Raw genomic sequence first — 17,015 nt, forward strand, 5'->3', positions numbered from 1 at the left:
TGCCTTATCAACATGCCAAAGGACTTATTTTCCTTCTGGTTTTTTCCCACCATATAGGTTTTTTTTTTCCAGCTGTAGCAGAAGGGTGCTGTCTTACTCTTCCTCATTACAAAAGAGACATAAATTTCTCTATCTGTCTTGGGAGGGCATTTCTGGAGACAAAGGACACATTCAGTTCCAGTAAGGAAAGAATCAAATAGGAAACTACTTCTTGATATAAATGTTCCAGGTACTTGATGCTGATTGTACATTAAAGGAAAGGTTTACCCTTGTTCTGCTGATTCCCAGAGGGATGGATGTGGGTGTTACTCTGAGTGAGGTGCATAATCCCCATAGCATAAAGTTTTTCCACATGTTTGCTAAATGTTTTCTTCTTGGCTGTCTCTAGAGAGGTGAAGGCAAAGTGTTCTGGCTGCCTGCTACATTCACTGGATCCTTGTCTGGGCCACTAACACTCTTGCCATCCACATAGCATCATATTTTTGATTTATTTTACAGGGAAATGAGTGAAGGAGGGGGAAAACTCCTAACATCAGTCACTACAGTGATTATGTAGAAAAGGCATCGCTTGCTCAGTAGAAGTTTCCTGTTCGATTCTTCCCATACTTACTGAATTGAAACCTGCTTCCTTAAGCCCAAGAAAATGCATTTTCCAGAAGGGTAAAAAGTAAGTTTGTATGATTTTTTTGTAGTGGGAAAAAGAAAGAGGACAGTCTTTTGTTGATCCAAGCCTTGTAGTATGAGATAACACAGCTATTCACACTCTACCAAATGATGTCCACAGAGGAAGGTTGTCCAAATCTGTCATTGTGGATTGGCTTAACTACTGAACTTTTTACTTACAAGCCATGCTTATAGCCTTGAAATGATGAAGTTATCACCTATCCTTTTATAAGTATGGCAACCACTCTGATGTCTGAAAGGGATTTTATGTCAATGAAGTATGAAAGGAGCGAGGACTTTCAAGCAAATGGAATTGTTCATGCAAATACAAATAATAAATACAAATAAGTGTAAATGCCCTTCTATCCTAAATACATTCATCTCTCTGTTGCTTTCTTTCAAAGCTTGGCCTGTATGCTGCTTTTTAGCAAGAGGCTGTCTACTAGAAGATTGAGTTTATAGAGATGTAAATTCTTTGAGTTGCTTTTAGATGTAATATTTAGTTTCTCTGTCTTGGCTGACAGAGCTCTAGAAAACTGACTGAGGAAAATCATTGTGAAAAACTTCTGCCAGGTACTGTCTTTCAGGATGAAATAATTTTTATAGCAAAAAAAAAAAAAAAAAAGTATTTCCATCTGCATAAGATGTAAAATTCAGTAGAAAAATGTTAATTGTGTATAAAATTTCCTCACAGCAGCAGTCTGCAGTCATTCAGTCAGTGCAGCAGAGAGTCTCAATCATGTATAGAAAATTCACAGATGCCTTCACCTCCGTGGGTCCTGTTACTGCCTTGGCTAAAGGACGAACACACACAGGTATTCTGGACAGACAGGTGCCATATCTGGAGAACAGGCAAATTTGGGGGATAATTACTTGAAATTATTTGTGAACCTGTATTCAAGGGCAAGTGGTGGAAGTATTAAATAGTATACATTCATGTTATTTTGGTTATATAGAAGAGCTAAGTAGCTTTAACTTATTTTTCCTGTTTTTTTTGTTTTAGTAGAACACCTAGTGGTACTAAGAGTACAAGTAAATAATACTAATAGTAATAATAAAAGTAAGGTAAAACAACTGGTAAATGTGTGGATGAAAATTTTCTGTTAATGTCAAAGCGCGTGATTTATTGACCAAGTTTTTGTTAAAAAGTTTAGTTCTACTCAGTTTGGTCTTGAGTTTGAAAATAAACTCTAATAGGGCTAAGGCACTGATGATCTTCCTTTCACAAGTGTAGACACACACAATTTATTGGTATATTGGAGCTAAAACCTCTTGCATATACATTTTTAAAAGTTAAAAGATGATAAACTCTGTTGTAATGTAGGGAATTATTTGACATCTCTACAGTGAAGTATTGCCTCAACAGTTAATCTCCTCTTAAAATTGTAAAGATTATTTTAAATTGCCAAATTATCTGATGTTTCTTTTTGTGAATCAGCAAACATCTGAAAATAAGAATGAAAAAAATAAAATATTTTTATTATAATATAAAAGCAGATAATGGAAAGGAGAGTGCACTTTTTTTTGTTATTATCAGTTCATTTTACAGCACTTCAGAGCTAAGAACATGGAAATTTCCAGCAATACAGATTAGATATAGTGCAAATTGTTTGTCATCTTAGGACTCAGGTAGGAATAAGACAAAATTTGACAGCCTGTACTTAACACAGCTAGACTTTTCTGCATTAATCGAAAAACTGAAGAGGCAAACTTAATTTGGATTGCAAATTTTAAGGTGCTTTTGCTGAGCTTTTATGTGAGCACAATAGTTTTGTCAGAAACTATTAAAGTGTAAATTGTAGCTGATAAATCCCTAATATTATTATCCTGAAAAAAAGGAACTCTGCCTTAATGAGAGGTCTGAGCACTGCCTCATTATTTGGCACAATATTATGTTTGATAAAAAAGATAATGGCATTAGGCGATTGGATTTGAGTTGCTATTACAAGTCAGGATACCTGTCTTATAAGTCTGTGCTAAGCACACTTAAGTAAGATAATGTGTAAGTAAGATACGGGACTGAAAATTCCCCAGTCCCCCTCACTGGGACTGAAAAGTGCATTTAAAATACAGCAACTGCTTAACTGTTTGACTGAGTCCTACGTGATGTAATGCTACTATCACCACATGGCTTAATAAATCCCTAGTAAATAAAGTGTGAAAGCTGTATCTGAGAGAGAGTGAAGTAAGAGCATTTTAATTCTAAACCATATGCCTCAGATATTAAAAGAAAGAAAATTAGTAAGTGGTTCATGATATTGGATTGGAAGAAAAAAATTATTTGTTTTGTTTAAAAACAATATAGTATGTTACAAAAATACCCTCTATTGAGAATTTTTATGGCACAAATTCTGACTGAAATAATTACTGAAGAGAAAAAAGGTAACATAAGCACTTGTGTATTTTTATTGTGCTCTAACTAGAAAACATCCTTAGTGTTGATTCAGAAGTCCAAGGGACTTGGGAGGCAGGACTAGGATGTGTATTTTTGTCTAAAAAAACATTTTGAGGGATGACACTACAATACTAAAGTATTTAGAGCTTGAATGTGAAAGACCTGAAAATGAAGCCTCATCAAAATGTTGAAGTAAGCTAGCAGGGAGGAAATAATTGACATCCTGTCATGGACATTCCTAATTTCCAAGATCAGAATATAATGATGCTTAAATAGCCTCTTTTAATGAAGAAATTTTGGCATTTAGTTTTCAATGACTAGTAGATTTTACATACTCTCAAAAGAGCAAAGATTTGGGCTGAAAATACTTGATTTGCCATTAAGAAAAATCTGCTTGAGCTTTTTTGTGAATGAAGAACTCATACTCCAATTTTTGACCTTGGCTAATATCTGTCAATGTTAAAATCTATGGTTTTAAATTTGCTGGATTAAGGATTTTGCATTAAAAGTGAGTCTTACTTCATTTTATGTTATTTATTTCCAAGATTAGTGAACTGAGTGTCAAACTCTTCCTTTGACAGATGTTCACTGGGAATATTTCTCCTTTTTCAGATTCTAAGAGATTTTAAATATATAAGTGATGATGTTAGGAGTCTGGCCTATTGTAATTGCTTTGGCACCTGGTCTTTTACTCTGGAAATGTTATCTTATAGTTTATGACCATATGACTAAAATCCCAAGAAGTAATAGCATAACATTTCAAAGCCTTCCTGCGTGCAAATCTTTCCCCACTCACCCACTTATAGGGGTTTGGCCTGGGCTAGGGTCGAACCTGGTGCAGCTGTGCAGCCATGAAGCAGAGCTGTGTGAAAGCTGCTGAGAGAGGTGAGGTCCTCCCTGGCTTTCCTCAGGACCTGCTTTGAAGTTGCAGCTCTCGCCTTTGGTTTTGCCTGAGATAGGTGGCAGGTATCACTGAGCCTCCTACCTCCCCATTCCTGACCCTGGCCACCACCCATGGGGTGACATCCCAGCCTGGCATCAGCTCATCAGCTCATCCCCATCCCTACATCCCTGCCCAGCCATTCTGGGACTGTGACTCCTGCTCTGGCCCTGCTATGCCCCCCTTGCTCGGGAGCTGTGGGACCAGCTCCCATGCTGGTAAGGTCCCTGCCCTGCTGGCAGTGCTGTCACACTCAGCTCTTGGCTTGCCTCCCTTACAGCTTCCTGACAAGCATGCTGACCTCCATAGAGAATTTTAATTCCTCCCATTTTTTCCTAGAAGTAATTTTGCCAAATATTCCTTGGACTATCTGCTTTTATTTCAGATCTGGCATGATGTGGAACAACCTGCTGACACGTGAAAACATGTTACATGTCCTTCTTCTTTGACTAATTCACAGCTTGATGTCGCTCCTTGTTGTGGTTTAACCCCACCTGGCATCTAAGCACCACACAGCTGCTTGCTCACTTCCCCCACAATGGGATGGGGGAGAGAATCAGAAGAGTAAAAGTGAGAAAACTCGTGGGTTGAGATAAAGACAGTTTAATAAGTAAAGCAAAAGCTGCACACACAAGCAAAGCAAACCAAGGAATTCATTCACTCCTTCCCATGGGCAGGCAGGTGTTCAGCCATCTCCAGGAAAGCAGGGCTCCATCACGCGTAATGGTTACTTGGGAAGACAAATGCCATCACTCCGAACATCTCCCCCTTCCTTCTTTTTCCCCCAGCTTTATATACTGAGCATGATGTCATATGGTATGGAATAGCCCTTTGGTCAGTTTGGGTCAGCTGTTCTGGCTATGGTCCCTCCCAGCTTCTTGTGCACCTCCTCACTGGCAGAGCATGGGAAGCTGAAAAGTCCTTGATTTAGTATAAGCACTACTTAGCAACAACTAAAACATCTCTGTGTTATCACATTACTCTCATGCTAAATCCAAAACACAGCACTATACAAGCTACTAGGAGGAAAATTAACGCTGTCAGATGTCAGTGTCCAAAGTCCCACCAGATTCAGTGGAACAGGAAGAATTCTGTGGAATTGTAGCGGATGAGCTCAGTGTGTATGAAGGGGGTGTGAAATCTAATAATGTTTGAGCACCTGAAAAATTATATTCTAACTGTAATATTCATTACCTATATTTCAGCAAGGCTTTCACAATACATCTTTTTTTTTTTTTTTTTCATTAGCAATATATCATGTTCTTCATTAGCAATATATCATGTACATAATAAGTATTTATTACAGTCTCTCTCTGGGCTGAAATTATCTTTCAGAATGAAAACACAAATGATTTATTGACACAGAAATATACTAATTACTGACAAATTCCCTGGAAAAGTGGGATAACATAGAGCTTTGGCAATGAAATGTTAGCATCCCTACCTCCAATAAATTTTCAACCTTTGTGTGTGCCTGTGAAGAATAAGTATGTCACAGCCTTACTCATAATAAGTATTGAGAGAGCAAATGTGCCTCAAACTAAAAATGTATGTAGTAGAACTTTTGAACGAATGAACTTGAGACGAAATAATAAGCTGATTTTATACTTGAAGTGATCTATACTTGCAAAACAAATATTTTCTGTTGAAAATATTTTATCTGCTTGAAAGGCAGAAGTTCTTAAAGAAATCTTTTTCCTCTCCCTCCATAACTTTATTCTATAACAATGATTAGGCTTTTAAATTGTCAACCAGTTACTACTTTTATTATTATGACTATAATAATATTAATTATTATTATTTAGTAACTATTATTATTAGAACTACGATCTGGGAGTTTAGGCCCCCCCATGTATAGTATAGATAATTTTCATAAACCGGCAAGAATAAGGACAGACCTTTCCCAGATAGACGGACTGTCTCAGTGATGACTTTTTAGTGATTTAAGTCATGAAATGGAACCAAACACCCAAGACTATAACATGTTCCCACACAATGAACAATGGAAATCTGTTGTCTCAAAATTATCCCATCAAACTCCATGTACCAAATAACTCTGGAACTATCTAGTAGGAAATATGGACTAGAAGAACAAATTATGGGGGACTATAGGTGACTCAGACTGAGATACATTACGATTTTACAGTGTAGAGGTTAAGGTGGAGGGGGCATCTGGTCCTCAGCACCACCTCTATATTTTAGCCAGTAGCCCCTAAAGTATGTAAGAAAAGCAAAAACAGAAGACGATTTTGGAGTGGGCACAGCAAAACAGGGCTTCTCAGTTCCCGGGTTAATATCCTAGACATTTTGTGACTTGAGACATGCTCATTGCCACTTTATAGCTCAGAAATTTCATAACTCTTGCATTTCTTTCAGTTCAGTAGCTGAATTCAAATTGAGAAGAGAAAGGTATGTCACACAAAATAGCCACTATGAAGTGCTATACCATTCTGCTGGTTAATGATATTTCCATCTCATGTGAGAATGAGCTAACCAATAGTTTATGGAATAAAAGAGCTAACATCATCTCCTTCCCCTTAAAGGAAAACAGTAGCTGCACTTTATAGGAAGATCAACCCCATCAGTGCGAAGTGTGCTAAAAAATGCTTAGCTTGTGGATCTTGACCTGGTTTTGGCACAAGCCAGCTGCTTATGCTGCTCAGCTAGCAAGAATGGAATGTGCAAACTGCAAGGTTTGGCAAAAGTAAAGGAACAAACTAGGCACATGCAGAATTTCAGTGCCCCCAAGATAAAGTCTTTGGAACTCTGCATGTAAGTGCCTGCATTTATCAGTATCTCACTTTTAGAGCTTAAACTCATTGTGCAATTCACCTTTATTTCAGGAAAAAACAATGAATACTGAGGATAATTCCTATGATGGAAGATACCTGACTCTGTTTCCTTACTTATGCAGGAAACAGAATCTGGATTGCAAAATCACAGAGCTAATTTGCTTTTTCATATATGAAATCTTTACAGATTTCCTGCTGCCTTTTTAAACCATAGATATATATGCTGGCATTGCATTTTACCATTTTATATGTCAAGCAGTCTATGTGATACATTTTTTTTACTTCAGATTTTATTGGTTTACTTTAAGTCAGGTTATTTTGTCTTTGTTTTGAGTAGCATTGTATTCATTTTAGTTAATAGCTCTTTGGAGTGCACAGAATCAACTGAATGATGATGTCATCATTTTATGTTAGTTTAAATATGCATAAGGTGGCACTACTACCTGAAATTCTTGGCAGTTGTTTCTTGCCCAAAACATTTTCCCCTGTGCTATCAAAAATAAAAAATAAAAAAACAAAGACAGCTAAAGAGGGTTCTTAGAAAAAACACCCAGTTGGGCGAGGAAGGTTAAAATGTCTTTTCTTGTTGGTTTTTTTTTTCCCCCAGGTTAATTATCTCAGATTACTTCCCTGAGGTAGTTCATTGCACAGCTGTATGACTGCATACACCTGCAGCTATGGGTGGAGAAATAAGCTCCCAGGAATGAGGGGGTGGTGGGATGACTCTTTGATGGATCAGCTGGCTTATGTCATATTAAACTGGTTATGAAACTGCAGTGTAAAGCTACTCTGTTTAAATATGGTAGTCAGGGTCTGTTTCTATAATTTATAGAATCTATAAATTCTATAATTTACACAACAGCAATGAGCAAAAATAGGAGTAGTAGAGGAATGCAGTTAGATAAACATAGTCGCCACTAAAATGATCCCATTATTATTTATTTGTGAATGGATTTTGGTAAATAGATGCATATACATGAGAAGATGCATGAAATGAAGCTCAGCAGGCAAATAATTGTACTCTTCTGTTTTCTCAGAATATCTGTGACCTTAATAGATCTACTCATTCAAACTTAGAACTTTAATTTTTTTCAAGAAGGATACCTATGGAGTTAGTAACTGTTCCTCTTCATGAAGATCAGTTCGTTGGTAAGGCCTGCTCTGTGCTTTGGAGAGTTTGATGAGTGTGTTTACCACCATAACATCTATTTGAACATTCCTCTGAGTATGACTAATTTTCTTGGCTTTTACCTGAATAGTATAGGAGATTTCCCTACAAAAAATAAGAAAGACAAAACTCATACTCTCCCTCAAGGAATTACAAGCTAGAGTTTTCATTGCAAATATGAGTATGTAAATATAAACTTGTATGCCTTTTTTACTGTGTAGAATATATAAAAACATCAAAGAATGTTCCTCAGAAATGCTTAGTTTTTCCGTGTGCAGGCAAGTAGTCAGAATAATCTGAATACTTTCTCTAATAAAATGTGTAGGGCAAGTGAGAACAGGAAATATTTGCAAATGTTTATTTGAATAAATGAGTCTGAGTCACTTGGGTAACATTTGCAACTGTTTTTTCTTAAACAAATACAGAAAAAACAACAGTACAAGCAATTTTTAATCCTCAGAATATTTAAGAAAGGATTTGTTTGTAAATGTCCATGCCATTAAGAACTTAGTCCAGATGTCTGTGTGTCCATCTTCAAACCTTCCCAGGGTCCTTCCTCTGCTTCTAAAAATTGCAGTCATGCAGTACAGGAAAAATGCTATTTACTTAAGACAAATTAAGAGTACACATAACAGTAAATTAAAAATGACTCAAAATGAACTATTCTACTGAAACATGTTCATGCAATTCTGAATTAAAAAAAAAAGTATAAAGCAACTGATGCTTTGCATTGTTCCTATGAGGTAGACCTGTATTAGGGTATCAGGAAATAGGAGCTGCCTTCTAAGAAGTACACTAACCTCCCTGGGTACTGAAGAAGCTTCTCTGAGTACAGTCTATATAGATGATTGTGCCCACTAACTTTCCCCTTGGCTCTAAAAAGTATGTCTACATAGCAATACAAGTGAATAGAAGTGAATTTCTAATGCAGAACAGTTGATGCTGAGGATCCAATATCCCAAGAATATGTGCTTCAAGAGTGCACATAAGTAGGTGGAGGTGATCTTCCAGGTCAGCTCACCCAAAAGAAATGTTCATGTGTTCTAAGATGACTTTGAAATATAAACCAAAGCTCATAATTGAGATTTGAGAGATTAGCTTTAAAGGCACATCTCTGTCCCATAATTCTTGTGTAAATGCAGCCAAAATACTGTAAACTGTAAAATTACTGTAAAAATATGTGTACGTATCACACAGTGACCTTGCACTACTGGGCATTGTATTCAGTCCCATGCAATGCATTCCCTAAGGCCTCTGCCTGTAGTCAGCTGGGCAGTTCTTTGTCCATACATGGTTTCACTGTCACCTTCAAGTCATGTTACAATATTAGATGAATGAGATATATCTTTCCCTGAATGCTTTCTAGGTTCTTCCTCTGACTGTGATTGCAGAAGCAATTGTTTGTGACTGCTTGAATAGGCATGATTTTTCTTTATCAATTCTTCACATAGCAGACTATATCATTCTGCATCCTGTCAGTATACCACAGAGAAATGCTACAAACATATTCATTCACCAGCTGGAAATACTGCATATGCCATGCATTGAGCTCACACTCCAGTAACAGAAGATGATTTCAGTCACGTTAAGGGCCTATCAGTCACAATAATTCCTGAGTCACACAAACCTATATGATTTTTGTCAGGATTAATTCCTTACTCTAACTGCTTTTTAAGAGAAAGAACGTGAAATAACCTACGTATTTCATATATACACTATTTTGCTGCAAACCTAAAAAACCCCATACGGCTTACATTTCTCAACCATTTAAACCTATACAATTAGGTCAAGAAACTATTAAGTGTCACAATCGGATATCTAAGCCACTGGGAACTCCCTGCCAACACATAAAAAAGCCGTGCCAAAATTCCCTCCCTGCTCCACCAGCAAGGCACAGCTGAAGTTAACATTACTTTCCCAGGCAAGTTTACAAGCATCACAAAGCACAGGGTGTAGCATCACCCTAAATATTTCCATTTTATGGACATGACATACATTAAGAATCTTCTATTTTGGAATGTAAATACCACTGAGAAGAGACGGGTAGCTGAGTTGAGTCAGGAGATCAGCAACAGCTGCAGAGAAACTGAACCTGCTTCATGTCCTGTTCTGAGTGTGATGTACTGCCAAGAGAAGGTGAAGGCGGAAGCATGGTGGAAAGAAAAAAGTGGTAAGCAAGCTATTGCCTAATTTTTTGCCTCTCCATGTATATAGGCAAAATTTATGTCTTATCCTTTCAAAATGGTCTCCACATGTATTGTGTTCATCCCCGATTTTCTACATATTTCAACCTAAGACCAATGTAGATTTTAAGGCACATTTACGCAGAGCATTTTGAACAGATGTGAAATTATATGAAAAAATATTTTGCAGTTAATGGAGTAAAATGGATTTGATATACCTAAAAAATTATGTAATTTACTGTAGTTTTTGTCTTCCAGTAAAAATATTTTTTCTCCATGAAATCAGTGATAGAGTAAAAAGGTGCGGAGACAACAAATGGCTATTAATCCCAGTTCACCCAGTGAAACTGAACAGGGATTGGCATAATGGTTATTAAGCTACAAAAGAGGGGAGAGTATCTGCTTAAGCCAGCTGCAGCCAAGATGCTTAGCAGAGCATGGAGAGAGGGTGAAAGGAGAGCAATGAAACATAAAGCACCAGGGAAGAATGGAGACAAGATGACAAGACAGCAGGAAATGACTGGCAAGCAGAAGGAAAACAAAGAAACAAATGATGTGTTTAAAGCATAAAATGAAGACAGGCAATGTTTCACATTCCCTGCTGACAGAAAATCAGTGTTTTGTTAGGATACCTGGTATTTATCAGAGAGAGAGGGACTGGCGAGTGTGGGGTGAGGGACTGAGTCGGCAGGGAGGCTGCTAACAAGGTTGCCTGAGGGACCGGGGACCCAGCTGGGAGCTCTGGAATTGGCTTCTCTCTTGTGGTGCATGAGGAATGGGGTTTACATACCACACAGTGCACGAGCCACATGCAATCCGTATGTGTCCATTTTGCGGTGCTATAAATTGGTTTCATTTTAAGCATATACGCTAATATTGAAAAGCACTCCACCTAGTAAACACACAGAACTTAATCTTCCAGTTTACCCAATAATGAAAAAGTGTAAATCTGATTTTAACATAAGGTTAGCCAAGTCTGTTAGCTGAGATCAAAAAGACTTACTGAGTTCTGTAACTGACAGATCCCTCCAAATGTCAGTGTATAAACATACAGCTTTTAACTATGGAAACTTGCAGCCCTTCCTCCTATAATTTTGCTCCTTAAAATTTCCTTTTCCTCTGAGGAAAGAACAAATCAAACTTGCTTCTGCAGCCCTTTTCTTTTGTACACTTTATCTTGGCATGCTGACAAATGCTGCTGTGTGCACAGAAAGGAAAAGAGTGGTTGAGCTGCAACAAGGAGTAGGTAAGGCAACAGGACAGATGTTTGCCTACCATCTGTACCATCTTTACGTGTCTAACTGTTCAGCAGGGTGGGAGAACACACTCCTCGACACTAGGCAGGAACTTTTTGCTGCATATTGACTTATATTAACTTAGACACCTCACTTGGGTTAGGTGATAGGACATCACCCTTTCCCCTATAATGTCCATAGACTCTATCCTGCAGGGTTATAGTGGAGTTTTTTCATTTTTTTAGCCACAGCTGCCATCTATTCTCGGCCAAAACTTGCACGATTAGCCAAATGTAGGACAAATGTACAAACAAATTGTTGCAGATTGGGAAAATAAAAAGGATTCGGAGAAATACTGAAAGTTTTGGGGTTGTATTCTGAAAAAAATTAATTTGGACCAAAAAATAAAATCCCGCAGAAGGTTTTCAGGGGAGTCCGTTGTGGTTCCCCAGTTCTGACAGCAGATCTGCAGTGTTGTTTAAGGACAGTTCAGGTTCTGATTCCTATAGCTCATGCCAGCTGGCAGCTTCTGCAAGGGATTGTTCACCAGCTGAATTCGGTGCTTGCGCTCTCTGATACACTTGCAACATCACCCATGCATCCTTTGTAATGAGGAGGTCAGATGGGTTATTCTACATCTGTTAAGATTCCGCCTCTTGCTGGGGGCACTCACAGCTGCCTTAATCAACTGATTTCTAGCCCTGTGCAACTTTAGACCAGTAAAATACTGTGGAATAAACAAGAACATCTGCTCAGTTGTTTACTCAATGTTTAGTTAAGTTTTTCAAAGAAAGATAGCACCAGTGTTCACTGTATTGGGATTTCTGCACATTTGAAGTGAGTGGAATGTTTTGGTGGAACATTATAGCTACAAATGGAATTGAAATGGCTGGTTTAACATATATGACACATGGTGGTTTTATGATACTGTGGTTTGTGGAAGTCTTAATAGATCCTGCAAGTTAGAATTTCTGACTCTGTTGACCATATAAAGCAATATAGTAAGCAAGAGGTTTTGTTTTGTACTGTATAAAACTATTGTTTAAGCTACTCTTGTATTTGATACAGAATCCTGAAGTTGGAATATTTGATCCTTTGCTATTCTGTCTTTTATGTGTACTTTAGTAATCAGCTTAAGTGGGGTGGGGAAGCTAAGTCACAGCTAAGAGAATAACTGAAAGTCAAAGCTAACTGGATTTTCAAACCTTGTAAGATGCTCAGATTTTTTTTAAAGAGACACAACATTCGAGAGTATGTTCCTTTAATAGTGGTGTGTTAAACGTGGAGATGGACATCGCCCTAAACACTATTTAAGCTGGCGTAAAAATCTTACATTCTGTTCATATAACGTTTAGTTTCTGAATTTTAAAAAACAGTTATACATCGTACTGCATATGACTTGTGGGATACTGTTACTTGGGCTACCTGACCTTCTCCCTTAGAGATTAATTATAACATTCTGTTATAACAGATGACCGCATCTGTAGTGTCCCTGCTGGTGCCACTGTGTCCCCATGAGGTGAAGGAGTGAGAACAGAGGTAAACCTTTTCCTCAGTAAGTCCTGGATGCTGTTCTTGGAGGCTGGGATTGCCACACAGTGTAGCCTGCAAATGGGGAACCGCAAATATTGTATCTGACTTTTGCAGTCAACAACACTTGGCCACCCAGGATTGCAGAAAGTAAAATTGTTTTTGTTTTATTTCAGTGACAGCTTTTGAACACCAGATTGCTGAAAAACTACAGAAATACCCTTGAGGAATAGACATAATCCAAATAAACTTTTATGAATTCATATGCTGTATTTCAAATTTCAAATGAGAGCTTTTAAACAACAGGGAGGCATAGTTGTGGGTGGTTTTTTATGGTTTTTTTTTTTTTTCAAGGAAGAAGAGAATAAGATAACTACTTTACCTTATACCGCTGTGTAATGAACTGCTCTGATTTGCCTATTATGCCACTGTGTGTTTCCCAAATGGTTCTGTCAGTAGCAGCTCATTCCGGAAAATGCTTTTGTGTCCAAACTGCAACATCCTAAATGTCCTAACAGTGTCCACCCTAGAGAGGGTGTCACCTGGCACCTGACTTTACAGAGACCTACTTGTGCCATCAAAGCTCTCACAGCAATTGGTTCATCCCACCTTGTCTGTGCTGCGCACACCTCGTGACTTCCACCTCCCTCCCTACACTTTCTTGTAAATATATAAGGTACTACCCAAACTGTCAGGGTTCTGGAGGCAACGACAGGCTCTGATTACAGACCAATTAGATTGCCCGGATTGGTCTGTAATGTCCTTTTCTTGCAATCCCCCCCTCTGCAACCTCCTCGTACCCCCCAGGGGGTTTGCCTGTGCGCAAGCTCTGCTCAGATATGCTGCAGCTGTAACCTCAAAGCATCAAATTGCCATGAAAACACACAATTTGGGAGAAGGAGCTGTGGGAAGCCTCATCTGGTGCCTCTGCGAGTGAGGCCCCTGCCCTGACAGTCCTGCTGTCGCTCTTGGCTGCATTTTCACCTTCCCTTGCAGAGCCGCCCACCCTTGTTGCTCCTGGGTACTCTACCACTCAGCAAAGTGACTTTTCTTCTCCAGATTCATATTTGTCATGTTGGGGAGCTGGAAACCTACAGTACCTCTAGGAGAGACAAATGGTATTTAGGGCATTCCCATGCCCTATTTTGTTTTGTGAAGTCAGTGTCCCAGAGAGTTGTCCTGGAGCCCAGCCTGCAATACATCAGCCAAACCCTGTCTACACTGAGATGAGGTGATTGCTATCGTGCACTTGTGCTGTTTTCCTACTCATCAAATACTTTCCATGGAGATGAGTCAGCTCTGGCCTTGCTCTGGACACATGTCTCCTGGAAAGGTAGCACTTATTTATCTTCATCCAGGTGAACAGAGCTGCTAACTACCTACAGCCCATGGGGATGATGTCTGGCAGCCAGTCAGCTCCGCATAGGGACCAGTCACCCTCTTTCTGACAGTGGGTTTCTCCTGTGAGCAAGAGGGCTCCATTTCAGGTCCATGCTGGCTGGTTTGCCCTCAGAGGAGGCCCCTTACAGTGCCTGGCTGGTGGTCCTTGCCAAGCAGTGGTGCTCTCCTGGCTAATGGAGGTCGTTTGTGTCTCAGTCATTAATTTGTGGCAATAAAAGCTCACAGGTCTGACTGCGTCACTGGTATTCACTGTCAACATGTTCCAGGTGTGAGATCAAGAGGCTTTCTTCCCCTTCCTCATCAGGGTCTTCTCAGACAAAATTTGGACAGTACCTTTAGCTCACACATACAAATACTCTGTGTGAAAACATGGTATTATGTGAAAATCTGTCAAACAGCAGTTGCTAGGAGTCCAGTCTTTCACACCAGCGTTACAAGTGCATTGGGAAGTAAATTACAGCCAACATTATAATAATACGTTGAGTAATACAGAAATATTATTTTAAATGTAACACCTATCTAATGACATAAAGACTGTAGGGTCTCATAGACGCATAGAAATGTCTGCAGCCAGTCGCAATGTTCTCAGGACCTATTATGGTTTCTCTTTTATGTTTTCTTTCTTCTTTAGTACAGTCATTGAATTCATTTCCCACTGTAATGGGAAAACACTGGGAAAAAAGCTTTCTGCAGAAAGAACCTTTTTATTTACTGCAGTTGGTGTTCTTGGTGTGTTTTGAAATTACACACTTCCTGTCAGCTATTTACAAGAAAGGTATTAGCAGAAGCCTCAGTATAGTAGTCATCATCTTTGTACAGTGATTGCAAAACTCTCAAAGATATTCAACTTTTCAGGACCCAGAGCACATCTATGGGCAGAAAAGTTAAAATTCTGAAGGCAATCAAAAGTCTATGCTGCAAACATATTGAGCAAACATAACATGCTGGCACTGGCCTTGGCAAATGACCACATTGTATTTGTGTATCTGACAACGTAATTCAGACTGCACCTCTCAAGTGCTTAGGCTCATGCCAATGACTTCATGAGTCAAAGTGAATTAGCGTATATTTGACAACTCTTGTAGTGAATCCAAGTCATACCATTATCATGGCAATAACTCTGCTCAAGTCTGGAGGGCTTCTCACTTCTTTTCCCCACTTGTGTGCCAAATTGTCTCCTGAATTTTACTTTATATTCTCATTATATATTTTTTTATATTTGTCCTGGTTTCAGCTGAGATAGAGTTCATTTTCTTTATAGTGGCTGGTATGGGGCTATGTTTTGGATTTGTGCTGAAAATAGTGTTGATAATACAGAGAAGTTTTAGTTGTTGCTGCACTAGTCAAGGACTTTTCAGCTTCCCGTGCTCTGCCAGGTGCAGAAGAAGCTGGGAGGGGACACAGCCAGGATACTTGGCCCAAACTGACCAAAGGGCTATTCCATACCATATGACGTCATGCTCAGCATATACAGCTGGGGGAACAAGAAGGAAGGGGGGACATTTGGAGTGATGGTGTTTGTCTTCCAAGTAACCGTTACGCGTGATGGAGCCCTGCTTTCCTGGAGATGGCTGAACACCTGCCTGCCCACGAGAAGCAGCGAATGAATTCCTTGCTTTGCTTCGCTTGTGTGCGTGGCTTTTGCTTTCCCTATTAAACTGCCTTTAACTCAACCCTCAAGTTTCCTTACTTTTGCTCTTCCGATTCTCTCCCCCATCCCACCAGTGGGGAAGTGAGCGAGTGGCTGCATGGTGCTTAGTTGCTGGCTGGGGCTAAACCACGACAAAAAAATATTTTATTTTTTATTTTACATTCCTATTTGAGATCACCTTTTACTCATATGTATAAACACATGTATAAGTAACTCACCTTTTCTATGTATACAGCTATGATTTTGCTGAAAGACTGAGCAGTAGATGAGATGTACCATTGAAGGCTCATGGTAAGCCAGGGCAGATAATTTTACCTTTGTGCAACAATACAATTAGATGCAGGTCCTTTCTGCCTGGCAGAAAGTAGAAAAACATTGTCTTTTTGTACCGTTTTGGAAGATCTCTGGCATTTCTTTTATTGCTGCTTTATAGGTTTTGTTAATATTTTTTTTTTTTTAGTAGAGAAGAGAGATGAAACTTAAATAGAAAGTTTAGAAAAGCCATCTGTAATTCATGATATTCTCTTTACAGCTTTTCGAAGGTAGAAAGAAAACTTTCCTAGTGCTAGCACAAGTAGGTGGCAGTAGAGACATACATATAATGACATAGATGGTAGAGCACATAACTACTATTTAAGTAGTAAGGTTGCGTATTTAGGCATCATGAAATGACTTTTGATGAATCAATGTAGATTAGCAAATGCCACATCACTTTGTAGACGCAAACCACTGTTAGTTTTTGGTTAGTATTAAAGATGCTCGGAAACCTCAGTGTTCAGCTATTTAGTTTGGATATTGAGGTAGGCCTGGAATCATTTAAACTATATATAAACTTGTTCCATCACTGGGGTCTGTCTCAGCCGTTCCTTCCTTGGAAGAGGTAGAACTCGATTATGAAGCTTTGGATTTGAAATCCAGACCCATTATTTTCCTCTTTTCATAGTGATTGGCAAGGCTTGAGCTTTTTGCTCAGGAACATCATTAACAGAAGTATCAGATATGTAGTACTTTCACTCCAAAATACTGGGCAAAAGCAAACTCATTGGTCCAGAGCTGT

This window comes from Mycteria americana, chromosome 2 (genome assembly GCF_035582795.1).
Source record: "Mycteria americana isolate JAX WOST 10 ecotype Jacksonville Zoo and Gardens chromosome 2, USCA_MyAme_1.0, whole genome shotgun sequence".
NCBI lineage: Eukaryota > Metazoa > Chordata > Aves > Ciconiiformes > Ciconiidae > Mycteria > Mycteria americana.